This window comes from Dioscorea cayenensis, chromosome 12, assembly GCF_009730915.1.
Source record: "Dioscorea cayenensis subsp. rotundata cultivar TDr96_F1 chromosome 12, TDr96_F1_v2_PseudoChromosome.rev07_lg8_w22 25.fasta, whole genome shotgun sequence".
NCBI lineage: Eukaryota > Viridiplantae > Streptophyta > Magnoliopsida > Dioscoreales > Dioscoreaceae > Dioscorea > Dioscorea cayenensis.
The window spans coordinates 11,189,892-11,204,749 of NC_052482.1; the positions used below are offsets into that span (position 1 = coordinate 11,189,892).

Below are 14,858 nucleotides of genomic sequence, written 5' to 3' on the forward strand. Positions count from 1 at the left end.
GATAATCATCACTCTAGTTATTCTCCATCCCTGCTTAAATAGCATAACCAAATTAAAAAGGTGCATTTTGCGGAAGCCCAGGCCCCCGAGAGCCTTAGGCCAACACATACGCTGCCAAGAACACCATGTTAAGCCCTTTGAGTGTGTTTTGCTCCACCAAAAAGAATTGAATAATGACTCAAGCTTGTGGCAAATGTTTTTTGGGGGCAGAAAGACACCAAACAGATAGACTGGGATTGCTTGAGCTATAGATTTCAAGAGAGTTTCTTTGCTTGCGTATGAGATAAACTTCCTCTTCTAGTGCTGTAGCCTTTGCCAAGTCTTGTCAACAATGAAATAAAGAGAATTACTTTTGTTCTTGCCAACAGAGATGGGAAGGCCTAAGTACTTATCATGCATGGCAACTATTGGGATGTTTAGAATGGAACAAAAGAGATGCTACTGCCATGAGTAGTTTTACTGCTGAAAGGGATTGCGGATTTATTGCAGTTGATCCAATTAACTGGAGGCCCTATGGTATAATCAGAGACATTCCATAACATTTCTACACTCATGCTCAGAAGCTTTAAAGAAGAGAAAGGAATTGTCAACAAATAGAAGATGGGATATCACAGGTGCTTGTCTAGTAATCTTACACCTAGTAATAGAACCCAGACTCTGTGCATGATGGAGGATAGAAGAAAAGCCTTTATCACATATAAGAAACAGGTATGGCGAGATAGGATCACCCTGTCGAATACCTCACATGGGTTTAATAAGGTCGCATAGCTCACCGTTAAAGTGAATTCAATACTCGACAGTAGGTATACAGAGCATGATGAGCCTAATCCAGGACTAATCAAATCCCAGCTCTATCATCATAAACTTTAGGAATGACCACTCTACTCTATCAAATGCCTTAGCCATACCAAGATTCAGAGCAACAAAGCCCTGCTTTCCCTTTGTTTTTCTCTCTAAGTAGTGGCAGAGTTCATGAGCAATGAGGATATCATCAGTAATGAGTCTTCCAAGGAGGAACATAGATTGGTTCTTAGAGATAATATATTGGAGCATAGCTTTGAGACAAGTTGCTAGGACCTTTTAAATGCACTGGTATAGAACATTACACATAGAGATGGGTCTGAACTCCGATATAATAATTGGGTTATTGTGCTTTGGGATCAACACAATTGTAGTGGAGTTCAAGCCCTCTAGAATATAGCACGAGTGAAGACATGAAAAGCAATACTTTGTGATGTCTTTGCCAATGATGTGCCATGTCATTTAAAAAGCACTAGGGTTAAACCATCAGGGTCTAGAGATTTGTTTGGGTCCGTAGGAAGGAGAGCATTCTTAACCTTAGAAGAGGTCAAAGGAGCAAAGAGCTTAGCATTATCTTCTGGTGAGATTTTATGAGGGATGATCCCCTGAAGCTCTAATAGTGAGCATCCCTCTGTATTGTAGATATGTAAGAAATAATTCTGTATGTGAACTTAAGAGAGAGATTGGAGTTAAGCCAATTGCCATTGTGATCTTAGAGCTTGTTAATATAATTTCATCACCGTCGAGAAGATGCAAATTGGTGAAAGAAGTGTGAGTTTGTGTCCCTAGACTTAAATCTAGAAGAGCTTAGCCCGTTGACTCCAGTATGCCTGTTGTTAATGAAGAAGGGTGTTCAGTTGTTGACTGAGAGTATTGAACTTTTGGACAGAGATTGAATCTTTCCTGTATTTAACCATGGACATTTGGCACCGGATGTGACGCAACTAGAATTTAAAATTTCTGTGTTGGTGATGACTCAAACTATTGAGCTGGGAGATGCAATCACAGAGGCGCTCGAGAACAACAAGGTTTATTTGAGACTAGCATGATTGAATGACATGCCAACAGTCATTTTCCAACAACCATGCATTTTCAAACTTTAAATGAGATGATTGCTGATGTGAAGGGGAGTCCTACGAAATGTGCAGCGCTGAATGGTCAGAGGTTGATGTAGTAATGTTAGTTGCTCTTCTATATAGGAATTGCCAAAACCAAGTAGGCATACCAAAACCTCTATCTATAGTTTCTTAAACCTAGTTGTTTGTTCCTCTACCACGTTCCAAGGTATAACGAGGCCATCCATAGGTAATTTGAGAAGATTATAATAAGTAATAGCCGATTAGAAGTCAACCATATGGCGAAGCAGGGGGGACACCCACCGCACTTGTCATCTAATTTTAAAAGTGCATTAAAATTACCAGCACACATCTATGGAAGGTTGGAAATGGAGTGCAGTCGTCGAAGAAGTTTCCAAGATTCGTGTTGCCGAGCATGATTTGGTTGGCTAAAAAACCGGTGAATCTCCACTCATGTTGGTGGTTTGGCTTAAGAATAGCATCGATATGGAATTTTGAGAAGGTAAGAAGTTGTATATCAACGTCCTCCCACCACATTAGCACTAAACCTCCACTTGTATTAACATTGCCAACATAAAACAAGGAATAGAAACCTAGCTTTGATTTAATCTTATCAACCCTAGAGCGAGGGATTTAGAATTCTAACAAGAATATATAGGTGGGATTGAGAGAGGACATGAGGTCCCCGACTTCATGAACTGTGCTGGGATTGCCCAAACCTCGACAGTTCCATGCGATGAATGTCATGGTTTCTGGCGGGCCTGAAGATTAGGTCCCACTGATAGTTCAATTTGCAACTGTGGTTTAAGAACATGAGATAAAGAAGAAGTTGGATTTCTTTCATATGAAAGGCCGAGAGTGGCTTCATAATCAATATATTTCCTATTGAAGTTACTGGTTGACAAAGTTACATGGAGTGATGGCCTTGTTGATGTGGGGATAAGGGCCTAATTTTGGATGTTGGTATTTGGAGAATGTTGTTCATAGAACCCATGCATAGGTGTAGAAAGTGTCTGAGTAGTGGCTGCACTGGGAGATGTGTTTAAGTCTGGGTTTACCTATCTTGGGAATTGCATGGGTGGACAAAAATTTAATGGTGCATAGTTGGGTACTGTAGAACCCTCCCTAAGCTAAGTACTGGTGGTGATGAACGTCATCCGGCATAGAATGGTCGCTCGGATGTCATCGGAGTAAGGCTTCTGAATGGTTTTATGATGTAGGCAAGCATGCCGTATAATGCCACAGAATAAGTAGAACAAAGGAAGACTCTCATACTTGAGGTTGATAAGGACTTCATTGCCATTTAGGATTCATAGGGTAAGCTTTTTCTTTAGAGGATGAGTGATATTTATCTCCACTCTTATATGAATATGATTTTTCCATACAACTGGGTAGTAGTTGTTGTCCAAGCGATCAAACCAACCGAGAGCGTTGCTAAGTTGCTTACATACATTTTCGGTTTGGAAACTGTAAGGGATGTTGTATATTTAGATCCAAAACAAAGTTGTGGTAAGGACCATAGAATTTGGGGTCTCACTGGGAGATAAGCATTTCCACACCAAGAGGAGCTTACCATCAAATGTCCAAGGACCTACTTTTGTGATGCGCTCATGATCGAATTGATGGAAAAACTTGAAGAGAAAGAGATTCTCAGTGACGTTGGTAATACACACACCCATTAAGGGCCTTCAAACATTTACAAGAGTTGATTTCATGGCATTGAGGCTGACTTGTTAGTCAGTAACCAAGCGGCCTACCATCGCCCATTTGAAATATACTTGGGGTTGTTGATCAGATTGAAGAATTATGACCAAAGGCACAACATGGGGGTTATCCATTAGAGGATCATTGAGACTCATGTGATGATATTGGTCAGCTATGTCTTGTGCAATCGGTGAGGAGCTCATTAGGAAAAGAGATGTAGAGAAAGAAGGATCAAAATAGAAAACTCATCATTCTGATGAGAAGAAAAAACTCATCATTCCGATGAGAAGAAAAAGTTGTGTGCTTAGTGATGAGTGCAATTCATATCATATTTTTCTTACTCCTAGGTTATACTTTTGCTTGCCTTTTAGCACCTTTTGTATATATTCGATGTTGCTCTAGGTGTTTTTGATATGTGCTTGTGTACTAAAAATACGAAATATTCTTTTCTTACGATGATCATTACTTTATTAGGTTTTATCGCTAATATGTGTGTTTTTGTGTTCTTTTGCGCATATAGGGTTGTGGAGCAAAATAGAGAAGAAAGGAGCCAAAGTAGATTGCAAATGCATTATGTTGATGGAATCTTGAAGTGGACACACGAGAAGATGCAAGTTGTGCTCGAAGACATATGACTGTATGCCAACCTCCATTATGCTTGATGGAATATGTAAATTGGAGGGGCACAAAGGCAGTCACACTCATGTGTTCAGACTTGTGCAAGGCTAGCAAGATTCCCGTCAAATATGCTTTTACTTGAAGATGCAACATGATCTACAGCATAGACGTGTGCCCGTTTGTGTTGTCTCGATGAAAAGTGGGGATTCAGGAGTATTTTGGCGGAGTACTATAGCAGGTATTGTAGCAAATCGATGTAGAAATTTACTGTAGTAGTTACTGGTCATAGGCTGCTGAAAAACCAAGTTCTGCAGATTCACACGCGCATGTGGAAATTCCACATGCCCGTGTGGATTCCCGATTCCAGCCCTATATAAAGCCGTGATTCAGCCCGATTTCAGAATCCTTCTTTCCATCTTTTCTCCATCTTTTGAGAGGCTTGCGGCTAGGGTTTAGAGGGGCTTTGGCAAGGCTTTTGGAGTGGTTCTATGGCTTCGACACCACATTTCTCTTGGAAGATAGTTATTGGGGGAGCTTTCGTTGGCACCGATCCGGTGAGGTGTGCCGTAGGCTTGACAAGGGGACCTTTGGAGAGGACGAGGCTACTCCACAAAACCATAGACACAAATACCGACGGGGTTTTTCTTATGGATTACATGTTTTTACTTTTGATATTATTATTGATTGTATCTTGCTTTATGGAGAGCTAAACGCCCTTGTGGGTACTTGGACTTGTAAACTCTTGGATGCTATTATTTCATTGACCTTTTATTATGTTTTCCTTAATTGATGTCTTTAATTAAGTTCCAATCTTGAATGCTTGTTGATTGATTTCTCCCTTAGAGTGACACTATGGTTGAGAGTCTACATTAGTAATCCTTGTGAGTGAGTGATACACCATGAGAGTTAGACAAAACAAGATTGGAGAGGGTCGAGAGGGTGAGTTGAGAGGTAGCGGAGCATCCCCTTTCCCCTCCGGTGTGATTTATCCTACCTCAATTTCCTAGAGTTCTTTCCGGTAACAATATAGTGAAGTGCTAAGAGAGGAACTCCGCTGGGGCTTAGTTGCGTGAGCAACAAAGTGAAGCGTTGAAGTAATCCTTAGTATCTGAGGCTTAATCGTGACTAGGGATCTTTCACCTAAACCAAAGGGTTAAATCTGCATATAGGAATAGGATTTATTACTTGGAATCTCTAGAACTTCTTGCAACTTTGTACAGTGTGAGGTGTTGAAACTGAGTGATTTCTCTGCCAGGACATAGTGTAGAGTTAGTCACGGTTGACCTTAGGTTTGGGACCATGTATTTTAGGATTTCTACGACTCATTAAGAATCAGTTAGGAGATATAATAGTTGGTCTTGCACTTAAAGCAATAACCCTAGGGGGAGCAATGTCCGAGTGCCCCACTTTCGATCGATTGCCTTTCCTCTCATTTTATCGTGCCTCTCTTTCTTATTTTCTTTAGTCTCGTTCATATTAATTTTATCCACACAATTACTATTTCATCTCACTTAGTTAAGTAGCAATCGTTGTGTTTCTATTCACTATTCCCTGTGAATATGATAACCCACTCACCTGGGATTTATTACTTTGACAAACCCGTGCAATTGCGGGTCACACACAAGGGGAATTTCCACATATGTGTGTGAATCTGTAGAACTTGGTTTTTCAATGGACTGTGAACAGTAACTGCTACAGTAAATTTCTATAGCGATTTGCTACAATACCTACTACAGTACTCTACCAAAATACTCCCGAATCCACACTTTTCATTGAGGTAACACAAACGGGCACACGTCTATGCTGTACATCATGTTGCATCTTCAAGTAAAAGCACATTTGACGGGAATTTTGCTAGCCTTGCACAAGTCAGAACACATGAGTGTAACTGCCTTTGTGCCTCTCCAATTTACATATTCCATCAAGTATAATGGAGGTTGGCACACACTCATATGTCTTCGAGCACAACTTGCGTCTTCTCATGTGTCCATGACAAGGTCCCCTTGCTTATATCCCGCAAGTGCACGGGCTTGTCGAAAGTAATAATCCCGGGTGAGCGGGGTCGAATCCACAGGGAGTAGGGAGTGAAAATATTTAATTTGATTCAATAGTAATAAGTGTGAAATTGATTCAATTCTCAACAATAAAAACAACAAGTGAAAGAGCAAAAGTAAGAAGAGGGTAAGGCAATCAATAAAGAATGGGGTACTCAGATAATGCTTCACCTAGGATGATCGCTTCAAGTGCAAGAACTCTCTATTACGCTTCCTAATTAATGCAATGGTGAGTCGTGGAAATCCTTACATACATAGTCCCAAATCTAAGGTCAACTATGCCTAACTCTATACATGTCCCGGAGGAGAAATCGAACAATCTCAACACCTCGCACTCGCATAGAGTTGCAATGAGCTCTAGGGATTCCAAGTGATAAATCTCTTCCTAAATATAGACCTACCCTTTTGGTCCAGATGGAAGGTCCCTATCCACAATTAAGCCCTAGATACTAAGATCCTCTCAACGCTTCACTCCATTGCACGCGCAACTAGGCCCCAGCGGAGGTTCATCCTTTAGACCATTCACTCCATTATGGCCGCAAAGAACTCGAGGAACGGAGGTAGAATCTATCACGTCAGAGGGGAAAGGGGACGCTCCTGTACCTTTCGACTCACCCTCTCAACCCTCTCCAACCTAGCTTTGTCTAACGCTAGTGGTGTGTCACTCACTCACAAGGTTACCAACAAGAACTCTCAACCCTAGTGTCACTCTAGGGGAAATGTTCATACAATCAAGCATTCAAGGTTGGAACTCACAATAAACATCAATTTATTGAAAGCATAATAAAGAAGTTCAATGAAACGAATACATCCTAGGGTTCGCAATCATCCAAGTACCCACTAGGGGTTTAGCTCTCCATGGAGCTTAATACAATCAAAGAAATTGAATGTAAAAGCAATAAATCCATAAAGAAACCCCCTCGATGGTCGTGTCGATGGTCTTGTGGAGAGTCCTCTACTCCTCGTCCAAAGATTCCTTCGTCCGGTATAGGATACGCCTCGATCGAAGCTCCCCTACCAACCTTCTTTCTAATGGAATCACGATGTCGGAGCCGTAGAACTTCTCCAATAACCTTCTTCCAAACGACGCGCGATGTTAGAGCTGTAGAACCTTTCCAAAACCCTAATCAATACCCCTCAAAACCCTAGCCGAAGCCCTCTCTCAAGTTGGGGAAAAGATGGAGAAAAGAATACCAAAATCAGGGCTGAATCGGCTTTAAATAGGGCTGGAATCGGGAAACTCCACGGGCGTGGACGCTACATGCGCCCGTGCGGAATTTCCACACGGGCGTGGATAATTTCCACACGCCCGTGTGGATTCTCTGTTTCTCTGATTTCTCGGCCGGCTGCGAACAGTGCTGCTACCGTAATTGCTACAGTATTGCTATAGTGCTCTGCTACAGTCTTCGACCTGATTAACTTCCCAATTCCATACTTTCATCGGGGTAACGCAAACGGGCACACGTTCACGTCGTGAATCACTTGCTTCTTCAATGATGTACATGCTGGCGGGGCTCTTGTTCTTATATGCATAATTCGGAATACTCGAGCGTGACTGCCTTTGTGCCCCTCCAAATAGATGTGCTCACTCGAATGCGAGGAGGTTGGCACACACTCTAGCATCTCACACCTGCCCTATGTCTTCGCGTTTGAACCTTAACAAGATCTCCTCCAAAATAGGTGCATTATGATCCACATTGGCCCATTTCCTTCATACTCGGCCTCACAACCCTACCTGCGTAAAAGTAACATAAAACACACATATTAATGTAGAAAACTGAGGAAAGTAATGCTCAACATAAGGAATGAACGCTTCGCATTCATATCGCACAAGCACTTATCAGTCCACTTTAAGATTCCATTAACATAATGCATTTTCAATCTATTTTGGCTCATTTCTTCTCTATTTGGCTCCACAACCCTATATGCGCAAAAGAACACAAAAACACACACATCAGCGATAAAACCTGATAAAAGTAATGCTCATCATAAGAAAAGAATATTTCGTATTCTTAGTACACAAGCACTTATCAAACTCCCCATGCTTAAGCTTTTGCTAGTTCTGAAGCAAAAATAAAACATTGAAGCATAGAAGAAGGAAATATTGAAAGTTCTTGGCATAGGTTCACCAAAGCATGCAAGGGAAGCATTCTACAAGTAAGGGAAATTTCAACACTAAATATGAAAAATCATTATTCTAGCTAAAAACTTGAATAAAAAAGGACAACAAACCCGAAATCGTGTAAGTGTGTGTAAACTCACTCAAGTCGACCCAACTTATTCTCCTCAAAGTTCTAGGTATAAAGGGACTTATTTATCTACAAAACAATACAAAATAAAGAGATGGTAGTAGCTTCACACATCCTCTAAGGTAGCCCTTTCCGGCCGCTAAGGTGGTTTTCACACTTTCGAGGTGGTAGCTCTTTCTACCAGGGTAGTAGCTTTCACTCATCCCATGAGATAGCTCTTTCTCTCATTAGGGCATAACTAGTATTCGACTTATGAGAGTAGCTTTATACTTCATAGGTGGTAGCTCTTTACACCCCAAATGCACAACTAAAACAAGTAGTTTTTTTTTTCTTTTCATTTTTTCCCCTTAAACATCGAACTTGAGTTTCCAAAAGGGTTTAATGAGCAAGTAGTGCAACAATTGTCATTTGGGCAAAAATTCCTAGAAATTCAAGTAAACACTAGAGTATGAGAACATTCAATGTTAATAATTCCCCTAAACTTAAGAATACAATCATTCCAACTAAGATGAACCGCCATTGGCTACGTGAGCATGTATTTCAGTCAAAACTTATGTAATGAACATGTGTAATGTGAACTCCCCCTACACTTAAGATGTACATTTCTCTCAATGTACGCAAGCATGCACAATAGTATATAAATCAATCAACAGCATATGTGGAAGTGAGCAATTGAAACAATACTCCCCTGAACTCCAAATTGTACATTTGATGGAGCTATAATCATTTAGAGTTGAGTCTCAATGGGCTGTGGAGCACACACGGCCATAAGACCGTATCCATGACTAGTTCCTCAAATTCCATACTCACAAGACCATCTGCACGTATACACAAGGGGGTTCAGTGAAGCTCAACAAAAACAAAAGTAACTCGAGTATATAAAGATAAGACAATAAAATATAGCTCAAAACAAAAAATAAAAGATAAACTCAGAAGGAAGATCCTTTCTGAGTGATACTAGTCCAAAATATAATACGGAAATAAAATATGAAAATATAAAAACAAAGAAAAGAAAAGATGCATCAAGCGTCATTGTCATGCTCGGTTGCCTCTGCTACTGCTGGAGATGACGATGCTGATGCTGGTGGATCAATCGGTGCCTGAACTGGTGATGGTGGTGCTGTGGATGCCTGAGGGGTCCTCGGTCGCATGATGAATGATGATGCCACGTCTCTCTCAAGTAGCTGCTGTAGAATATCCAGACGTGCCATCACCTCAGTGTGATTCAAGGCCTGTAGCGCACGAACCTCAGCTAAATCACTCTGGAGCACCCCTATAGTACTCTTGAGGCTCTCAAATCGATTATGGGCTCGAGTCGGAGAGAATATCTGAACTGGTGGGGGCTCCTACGCTGTAGGGGGTGCCTCTACTTGTGCCTGCTTAGTCTGTGGCTCAAGTACTGGCTGGGACCCCTCTGTTGTGTCTCCCTCGGCCTTGATTGACTCTGGTGGGGGTATGTTCAACACATACACCCAATCTCTATATCTCCGGATCATACCCATCAATTGCATGGTCTTCAGGTCGAGGGGTGCAGGTATGATCGTCTTCTCAGCCCCTCTGATGGCGTCTAGTAGACCCATCCCGATGATGAGTCTGGTAGAGTACGTGCCTGAGAAAATAACTCTAATCCTGGCAGCTGACCCTGATGCCTCAGGTACTCTATTACAATGTGCCCAAGATGTAATGGCGTGCTCTGAACCATCGAATAGAGGTATAACAGCTCATGATAGCTCAGGACGCCGGTACTATCACCACGGCCATTCACTGACCTGCTCAAGATGGCATGAATGTAGTGGTACGCAGGTTAGAAAAGACACGTGGCCTTAAATACCCTGGGCTCATACTGTCCCTGCCCACACAACGCTCTGTATGCGTGCTGCGGGATCAAGCTGCCGGGTACTTTGTAGGCAGCTGCTCGTAATCCTTTGTGTCAGTGAATACTTCGTTATAGAGTCCGAGTTTGACTAGAAACTGAGTAACTCTCATATTATAGTGAGTCCAAACGTTCTGAACTGTATAGCGTCAGTTCTGTCAAATTGGGAATATGATCGGTCAAACTCGAATAAAGCGAGCACCTCCAAAGTGAGCAGCCAAATAACTGGCTCTCGGATCGATAATAACATCATCTAACTACCCACAGAAAGCAGCTCCTCCACCTCGTCAGCCATATCATCGGCTAACTGCATCTCCCTGAGTGAACTCAAGTCTGGGACTCGCGTCTGCCCGAACTTGAGCTTCGATAACCACTCAAACCGAGCCTGGTGCCCGGGAATGGTGAACTCTATACTCTTTTGCTCAGGTGATGTCTCACATGGGCGCTTCCCGGCTGCTTTCTTAGCCCTGGGTGCTATATCTGCAAGTATTGAAAAGAAAATTGATCAAATAAACTCACAAAACAATACTGCAGGAATCCACACGGTCATGAGGAAATTCCACACGCCCGTGTGGATCCACGGGGCGTGAAAGCCGCACGGCCCTTGTGCTAAAAACTCAAAAATACATCATAAAATTGTTCTAAAATGCTTCTAAAGCATGAATCTATTATGTAGACATCCAAACGAAGCACATTCACAAGATTCAATCTAATAAAATCAAGTATGGTGAAGAAAAAAGAGAATAAGGGTTTACCGACAAGACGAAGATAAAAGACTTGAAATCGGCCGGAAAACTCGAGTAAAATCCCTCTAAAACAACGGTGTGAAGTCGGGAGAGTACGAGAGAGCGTTCTTTTGGTGTGGAGAAGTGTAAAAATGAAAAGGTGAACAAGATTTATAAAGAAAACTCACAGTCTTTGGTGTTCTGTACATCCACACGAGCGTGCAAAAATTATCCACGCCCGTGTGACTCCATAAGGGAGCTTCACAGGGGCCCTCACATGCCCTTGTGTGCTCTCGGGATAATACTCTGAACCTCTGAACGCATCCACACGGGTGTGTAGAAATTCAACACGCCTATGTACCCGATCCACAAGAGCATCAACACGCCCATGTGGTTTCTCTGTCCAACCGAGAAAAATTCTAAGTGTTCCACACGCCCTTTTGAAATTTCCACACGGGCGTGTGGATCTTCACAGGGGTACTCACAGGGGCATTCACACGCCCCTATGTCTTCTTGGGATGGTGAGGTCTTCTCTGCAGGAAATCACATGGGCATGTGGAAATTACCCACGCCCGTGTGTAATGCACAGGGTTAGACATGGGGGCATTCACATGCCCCTGTGTCTTCTTGGGATGGCGAGGTCTTCTCTGCAGAAAATCACATGGGCATGTGGAAATTACCCACGCCCGTGTGTAATGCACAGGGTTAGACACAAGGTTAGACACACGCCCTGTGTCTTCTTGGGATAGAGCTCTGAATGTCTGTAGGCAAACACACGCCCGTGTGAAAATTCCACATGGGCGTGTGACCGTCACAAGGTCATTCACAGGGGAAGACACATGCCCTTGTTTCCTCTCGGGATGAGCTCTGAACGAAAACACATGCTCATGTGGAATTTTCATACGGCCGTGTGTTTTCTCTGATGACTTAGACAAATTTGCAGGCTTTACAGAGAATTTCTAAACAAATACACTCATTCAAAGCCTGCCTATATATGCACAAGTAACTAGAGAAACAAGAAAAACACGCTTAAAAGACCAAGATACTTCGCCACACACAAGTTAGCACATGAAGACACCAATGATCCACAAGAAAAACACAGCAATTTGCATGTAAATATCAAGACACCAATAACTTAATCTCTTATTTATGCAAACACTAACTAATACCTAAAAAAAATAATTAAAAACTTGGGTTGTCTCCCAAGAAGCGCTTGTTTAATGTCACTAAGCTTGACGTACCTCTCCTTACCCCACGGGGGCTCATAGATGAAGGTTTCCCTCTTACCCATAATCTGAAAACATGATGAACATAATCTTTTGAGGGTAGAGGAGGAGTTATCGAGCATGTTACCACATGAGGGTTTGTCACCCTCACTCCATTTTTGTACATCCCCATTAGCCTTGGGGCGTTTCTTGTGGCGTCTCCTTGCTCGCTTCATTTTTTGGAGCACCTTCTTCATGATCCCCGGGGTAGATGGCACATTTTTATCTAGACCAAGCATCAAGACTTCTGCATCCTCCACTCCTTGGTCGAGCAATCCCTCATACGGGTCCGGATTCATCATTTTCTACACATATTCATCAATTAGTTCATTGGTAGTGTTAAGAAAGTAAAGAGTATCATCGAAGTCGAGAGAATGTCGCATGGCTTCGGAGAGGCGGTATGTAAGCTTGTCATCGCCAACCCTCAGTGTCAACTCCCCATCGTCCATGTTGATAAGTGCCTTGGAAGTGTGTAAGAACAGCCTCCCGAATATCAAAGGAACATCTACATCCTCGTCGACATCCAACACTACAAAATCCACAGGACATATGTACTTGTCAACCTTGACAAGCATGTCTTCATTGATACCCCTCGGATCCCTAACAGTTTGGTCTACCAATTGAAGTGTCATCCCAGTGGGCCTAGGCTCTTTCAAACCTAGCTTCTGAAAGAACGAGTATTGCATGACGTTGATACTAGCCCCTGAATCCGCCATTGCCATCTCTTCACCCATATTACCAATGTTGCACGGGATGATGAAGCTTCCGAGGTCTTTCTTCTTGTTCGGCATAATATTTTGCAACACCGCCGAATAAGAGGTATCTAAAATTATCGATGCACTCTCCTCCAACTTCCTCGTGTTGGTCTAAAGATCCTTAAAAAATTTTGCATACCGAGGCATTTGAGACAATGCCTCCACAAAAAAATATTGATGTGTAATTGCTTGAATAGACCCAAGAACTTCTTGTATTGTTCATCATTTTGGTCGTTCTTCAACCTTAAAGGATAAGGGATTCTTGGCTTGTAAGGTGGGGTTACCACCTCTTTCTCTTTGTTTGCTCTCTCCTCAACCTCCACGACCTCAGGTGCTTCAACATTGGTCTTCTTACTTGGAAGCCTACCCTCAACCTCATGACCACTTCTTAAAGTGATCGCCTTCACATGTTCTCTCAGATTGGTTTCGATGTTGCTAGGTAAACTCCCTTGAGGTCTCTCCGATAGAGACTTTGCAATTTTCCCCACTTGATTTTCTAGATTGTGCAATGAAGCGGTATGGTTGCGAAGTGTAGCTTCAACCAACTGAAATCTTGTATTTGACGATTGAACAAATCTAGTCAAAGCCTTCTCTAGATAGGTCATCCGGATCTCCAAGCCTTCGATTCTCCATGTTCGGGGCTTGTTGTTGTTGTTGTTGGAAACCCGGTGGTGCCGTGGCCTTTTGTTACCCTTGATTATTCCAAGAAAAGTTTGGATGGCTCCTCCAACCCAAATTGTAGGTATTGCTATATGGATTTCCTTGGCCCCTCATTGCATTACCTGCAAAATCAACTTGTTCCATGGAGGATGCACCACCAATAACTATCGGGCAATCGGATGGAGCATGGCCTCCTCCACATCCGTTACAATTCATCACGGCCGCCAATCTAGGAGAAGTTAGAGTGTCTAACTTCTGGCTCGATGACTCCACTTGGGCCGCCAACGTTGTAACTGCATCAATCTCATGGAGACCAGCCACTTTCTTCTCTCTTGCATTCCATTGGTAGCTATTCAAACCTATTTCTTCAATCAATTATCGTGCTTCTCTGGGGATCTTATTACCTAAGGTACCTCCTGCTGCTGCATCATGTAACTGCCTTGTGCTAGGGTTCAACCCGTTGTAAAAAGTCTGAATAATCATCTACTCGGAGAACCCATGTTGAGGACATTTCCGCAGGAGCTCCTTGAACTTCTCCCATGTCTAAAATAGAGACTCCAATTCCGTTTGCACGAAGGAGGATATTTCATTCCTAAGCTTTGCAGATTTTCTGGGAGGAAAATATCGGGCAAGAAAAGCTTCTACCATCTCCTTCCATGTAGTAATCGATGCTCTAGGTAATGAATGTAGCCATTGCTTTGCTATCCCCTTCAAGGAAAATGGGAAGGCTCTCAACTTAATGGCATCATCTGTAACACCATTAATCTTGAGCATGTCGCACACTTCTAAGAAATTCTTTATGTGAATGTTTGGATTCTCATCGGCCAAACCATTAAACTGTGTGGACTGCTGCAAAATATGGATGAATGCCAGCTTTAGCTCAAAATTCTGAGCCGTAATCGGTGGCCTCACAATACTAGATTCTATCCTATGAATAGAAGGTCTAACAAAATCTGAAAGAGTTCTTCATTGGCCCTCTTATTCAGCCATGTTTTCAGATCTTTCACCCTCTATTTAAGATGAATGATTCTGTTCTTGCTTAGGTTCTTTACCCCTTCTATGAAGTGTTTGTTCAAGT

General features: G+C 42.4%; 1 non-coding gene across 1 annotated transcript; it reads left to right on the forward strand.

Moving 5' to 3' along the window:
• The first annotated feature begins 14,273 nt into the window (after nucleotides 1-14,273).
• On the forward strand, nucleotides 14,274-14,380 carry LOC120274245. The gene has a single exon (XR_005540777.1). It is a non-coding gene; the product is annotated as a small nucleolar RNA R71 (small nucleolar RNA).
• The last annotated feature ends 478 nt before the right edge of the window (nucleotides 14,381-14,858 follow it).